At 38.0% G+C, this 6000-nt stretch overlaps 1 pseudogene; it reads right to left on the reverse strand.

Moving 5' to 3' along the window:
- LOC143550106 (ATP synthase subunit beta, chloroplastic pseudogene) overlaps window positions 1–5559 on the reverse strand; it is a 34471-nt pseudogene extending 28912 nt beyond the window's left edge.
- Between the last annotated feature and the right edge of the window lie 441 nt (window positions 5560–6000).

Raw genomic sequence — 6000 nt, forward strand, 5'->3', positions numbered from 1 at the left:
ATGCAGTGCGTATCATTATAACTAATGGGTCGTCGCGGTTATAGTCTAGTATGCATGCAGTTTCTAGTTCGCTATAACCAATGGCTCTGATACCAATCTGTCACACCCTCAAAATCCACTAACGGAGTTTTACCGTCAGAGGGTGTGAACTGGCAGGATCGGAATCATTAGTTATAACCAAACCAAAGAAAAACGTTTAAATGAAAGTAAGTGCGGAAGCGTAAAACCTTAATTCAAAAGTTGCGTCACGCAGGACGACTTAAAACCAAATGTAACTGTTAAAATTAAGTTTGCAGAATAAAAGTGTTTTCATTAATGCATGCTCCTAAACCGCGCGCCCGCCTCGGCTACCTGAGAATAACATACTAAAAGTGTCAACACAAGGTTGGTGAGTTCACAAGTAAAATAAGATAAATCGTTTAGCGTTTTGCGTAACCTCGTTACGACGTTTAAATGTTGCGTAACCCCGTTACGACGTTTGAGTGTGTAACCACGTTACAGCGTTTAAGTGTGTAACCACGTTACAGCGTTTAAGTGTTTTGCATTACCAGATAGTGTTATGTCAAATTATATATCGATAGGTAGCTAATCTATACAACAAGTATCGCTAAGTGGTTCGCGACCGAAGCTGACTGTTTATCAAGTGCCCGTCACCAGGTCCTCCAGACCATGGTAAGTGTTAGCCAAAATTTACACCCACTCAACCTCCAGTTGAGCTTAGCGTCGGGTGGGGTTTGTCAAACCCAGTAGTACTACCCAAAAGTGACTCGCTATTCCAAATATTAACCGGTCCGATGTGTGGGACTTCAAATGTTATGTATGCCGCTTAGCCTTTACAAGTGATATATAATTTATAACAAAATCTTTCATATGCGTTTATCTCAGAAAATATGTTTATCGGAGTATGTTATCTCCCCCAAGTGAAAAACGTTTGAAAACAGTTTAAGAGTGGGGTAAGTGAACTCACTGTTTGCGAAGAATATCCGGTCTAGATCACCAAGTGATGCGCGTCGTAGAAAACTCTCTAGCGTTCTAAAATAACAAAGAGATTTTCTAAGTAGCGGAACATTTAACGAGTCTCTAGACTCGGCACATAATACCTATGCACGTAACATGTTTCGTGTTTCGTTTGTGAATCGTGTGTGACTTGAACAAGTACAATTGTGATACGATACATGAGTGAGCAATTACTTTCGTGTCACGTATTAATAACATACTTATTAGCAATTATTCCCGTAAGGGCATTTTGGTCAACAAACAAAGACTAACTAACCATTATTCCCCATAAGGGCAATTTGGTCAATTCATGGCAATCAACTAGCAACTATTCCCCGCAAGGGTATTTTGGTCAAAATACAACAATTATATAAAAACTATCATATTTCATGCATTCCTATACAACTCAGCAGCTAGTTTCGTTATGACAGAATTTCTACTTGAAAGATTGCACTAGTTTACCCATTATAACGTCTCAATTAATTCACCAAAAATTACCACAGGAGCATACATATCTTAGGTTTCCAGAACATCTTTTATCTTATTTTTATTCCATATAGATTGTTCATAATGATCAAAACATTACAGCTAACTTATATCAGTCAGATTCATGCACATCAGAATGTTATTTGCAATTCCCGTTAAACGAAAAATACAATAAATGCAAGACCACTTGGGTTTGGTTCCTAACTCAGTGAGTCAACTTCCAGAAGTGGAACCAACCCAATTGGTCTCGTGGTTCATGAGATATAACATTTACAACATAACCTAACAGCAGGTCTAACAGCTCAGCTTTGCATCACGTTTTTGTAAAATCATAAAAGTATACTTCCACTTATCCAAAAATTACGAATTTATACTTCATAGAAACTAGACTCAACCTAGTTTACTGCAGTACCCACAATCTCAATCAATTTTCACGTTTACACTTCGTTACAGTCAGTTAAACATCGTATATACATTCTGTCCAGAATCTGTTCACATCAAAACTCAACATAATCACAACCTATGAACTATCATGCATCCATATAACCCTCTACACACTATAACTACTATCCATGCATATCAATCACACCATACATACAAGATCAGGGTTTGTGTTTTAATTCAAATCAAGAACAACAATCAATCATGTATCAATATCAATCTAGTTATTAATCTATTATCCAACTAACAAGAATCTTAACAATCATATTCATGCAATAATCGGCCGATTTAGGGTTTTCACATAACCCATCAAACATCAAATTAAACAATCAAAGAGGTAAGAGATGATCAAGTATACCTTCCTAGCACCTAGTTCTTGGATTAATCTCTTGATTTGATGTGTATGTGTGTGTGGTGGTGGACGGCAGCCGTGGATCAAGAGAGGGAGAGAGAGTCGATCGGGATTTAGGTTTAGGATAATAATAATAAGTTAGGGTTTAGTTTAGGATATATTTATAAGCAAACAAGTTACACTCTAGTCCTTCTACTTTCAAGTGTTGTTTTTCTAGAACATTCTATCCTAACTTGCACATAATCATGACAATAATATAACACATAATCATGACAATGATATAACACATAATCCTAACACATAGTTATCACATCATTAGTGTTTTAGTGTGCTTCGTTTATTCCTCGATCGTTTGCGTTTCGGTGCAAATCCCGAAAGACTACTACACATGTAGTAAGTGTTAAGCGTCATTTAAACCCTAGTTTAAATGTAATGAAGTATGCGTTATAGATTCAACGATCTTAAAGTTTGAATTAACGGAGTTGAGTTAACGAGGTTAACCTGGAATTGGCGATTGTCACATCATTCCCATGTTAAAGAATTTTCGTCCCGAAAATTTGAGTCAAGTCGTGATGAGAGCCTGAAAAAAGTAAGAAAGATTTTCAGTTTGTCATAAATATATCCTTAACAATCAACCCTAACTCATTATTATTAACCCCACAAGTCCGATCGGCCCCTCCCTCCCTTGCTCCTTGGCTGCCGTCCACTATACACACACCTACAACCCTAAATTCAAGCTTTTGATTGAAGAACTAGGTGCTAGGAAGGTATAATTGATCATCCTTTACATCCTTGTTACTTGATTTTGATGTTTAATGGGTTAATTGAAAACCCTAGCTTGACCGATTTCATGTATGTATAGTTAATATGATTTGTTGTTGATTGGATAATGATTTGATAACTAGATTGAATGTTGTTGCATGTTAATTGTTGTGTCTATGGTTTGAGTTCAAACAAAAACCCTAATCATGTATGTAATGGGTAATTGATGTGCATGGATGGTGTTTATGGAGTCTAGAGTGTTATATGAATGCATGATAGTTCATAGGTTGTTAATATATTGAGTTTGGATGCAAACAGTTTCTAGACAGAATGTGTATATGATGTTTAAGTGACTGTAACGAAGTATAAACGTGAAAATTGGTTGATATTATTGGTACTACAGTAAACTAGGTTGAGTCTAGTTTCTAAAGAATATAAACTTGTAATTTTTGGACAAGTAGAAGTTAACTTTTATGATTTTACAAAAACGTTGTGCAAAGCTGAGCTGTTAGACCTGCTGTTAGGTTGTGTTGTAAATGTTATATCTCATGAACTACGAGACCAATTGGGTTGGTTCCACTTCTGTAAGTTGACTTATTGAGTTAGGAACCTAACCCAAGTGGTCTTGCATTTATTGGATTTTTCGTTTAACGGGAATTGCAAATAACATTCTGTTGCGCATGAATTTGACTGTTATGAGTTTGCTGTAATGATTTGATGATTGTGAGAAAATTATGTGGAATAAAAATATAATAAAATATGTTCTGGAAACCTAAGACATATATTCTTCTGTGATGATTTTTGGTAAATTAATTGAGATGCTATGATCGGTGGAATAGTACAATCTTTTAAGTAGAATTTCTGTCTCGGTGAAACTAGCTGCTGAGTTTTGTGAAAATGCATGAAATATGATACTTGCTAATTTATTATCGTGTTTTGACCAAATTGCCCTTATGGGGAATAATGGCTAGTAAATTGTCATGATTTGACCAAAATGCCCTTACGGGGAATAATTGCTAGTAATGTACGTTATGAATACATGACACGTATATGATTGCTTACACATGTAATGTGTCACAAAAACACTTGTTAAAGTCACACACGATTCACAAACGAAACACGAAACATGTTATGTGCATAGGTATTATGTGCCGGGTCTAGAGACTCGATAATATTCCGACACTTAGAAAAAAAATCTCTTTGTTGTTTTAGAACGCTAGAGAGAGTTTTTCTGTGACGCGCATCTTGGTGATTTAATTTGGGAAATTCTTCGCAAACAGTGAGTTTCACTTTCCCCTCTTTAAACTGTTTTCAAACGCTTTTCACTTGGGGGAGATAACATACTCCACAACGCATTTAAGATTTTGTTATAAATTATATATCACTTGTAAAGGCTAAGTGGCAAACGAAACATTTGAAGTCCTACACATCGAACCGGTTAATATTTTGAATAGCGAGTCACTGTTGAGTAGTACTACTGGGTTTGACAAACCCCACCCAACGCTAAACTCGACTGGAGGTCGAGCGGGTGTAATTTTGGCTAACACGTACCATGGTCTGGATGACCTGGTGACAAGGCACTTAATAAACGAGTCAGCTTCGGTGTCGAACACTTGGTAATACTTGTTGTATAGACTAGCTACCTATCGATATATAATTGACATAACACTATCTGGTAACGCTGTAACGCTGTAACGCAAAACGATGTAACGCTGTAACACTGTAACGCAAAACGCTGTAACGCTGTAACGCAAAACGCTGTAACGCAAAACGCTGAACGCAAACGCTAAACGATTTATTTTTATATAACTTGTGAACTCACCAACCTTGTGTTGACACTTTTAGTATGTTATTCTCAGGTAGCCGAGGCGGGCGCGCGGTTTAAGAACATGCATTGCTTGAAAAACTTTTAACCATGCAAACTTACTTTTAACTGTTATCATTGGTTTTAAATCGTCCTGCGTGACGTAACATTGTTTCTATGGTTTTACGCTTCCGCACTTATTTTCATTTAAACGTTTTTATGGTTTGATTATAACTGATGATTCTGATCCTGTTAGTTCACACCCTCTGACGGTAAAACTCTGTTAGTGGATTTTGAGGGTGTGACAACAATAGTCTTCTTCGCTAACTGTGTAAGTGGGAGTGGTGGTTGGACCTGAAGTCTCACCAGCCGCAGCCAAACGAGCTTTGGGACGAGAAGGTGGCTGACTTCCAGGAGGGCGGTTCGGGCAGTCCCATTTCGTATGACCAGGTTCCTTGCAATAGTGACAAACAAGACCACCGCCCCGTCCAATACCCTTTTTGTGGGTCATATGAGAACCACGACCAGTACCCCGACCAGTAGATGTATACATAGCCGATGTATCAGTAGGAGGTATAGTTGCACCAGGACCATACAATTCCCGTAACAGATGAAAAGTTGATGCAACTGAAGATGTGGCAGCGGAGTTGCTCAACAGTAGGGGTCGGGCACTTGAATACTTAGGCGAGATCCCGGCAATGAAGGTCATGACATCCATCTTGGCGTTTCACTCCTCCTGAATCTTCAAATCGGTAGTAGGTGGAAACATAGTGCGAAGCTCATCTCGGAGTTTGCAGAATCGTGTGAAATAGTCGGTAAATGTAGAATCACATTGCTCGGCCCGACCATAGGCTTGAACCACCGAATAAGCATGAGAGATAGACTCTTTAGCCGAAAAGGATGAAGAGAGGTGATCCCACATTTCCTTTACGGTGGAAAAGTTTTGAGCAATAGTGAGGATTTGTGTATCCATAGCATTCCATAGAACCATTAAGATTCCGCTATCATCAATTTTCCATTCTTTGGTAATTGGGTCCGGGGGTGGTTTAATGAGATGATCGTCTTTGTCCATACTTTCAAGACCCTTTTGGACAAAGAGACTCCACGAACCCCAATTTTTTGAGTCAAGTTTGATCGGAATGCGAAGAACAGCTGAGTA

Source organism: Bidens hawaiensis, unplaced genomic scaffold, assembly GCF_021521415.1.
Source record: "Bidens hawaiensis isolate Kalapana, Puna unplaced genomic scaffold, B.hawaiensis_p1.1 tig00015924_1, whole genome shotgun sequence".
Taxonomy (NCBI): Eukaryota; Viridiplantae; Streptophyta; class Magnoliopsida; order Asterales; family Asteraceae; genus Bidens; species Bidens hawaiensis.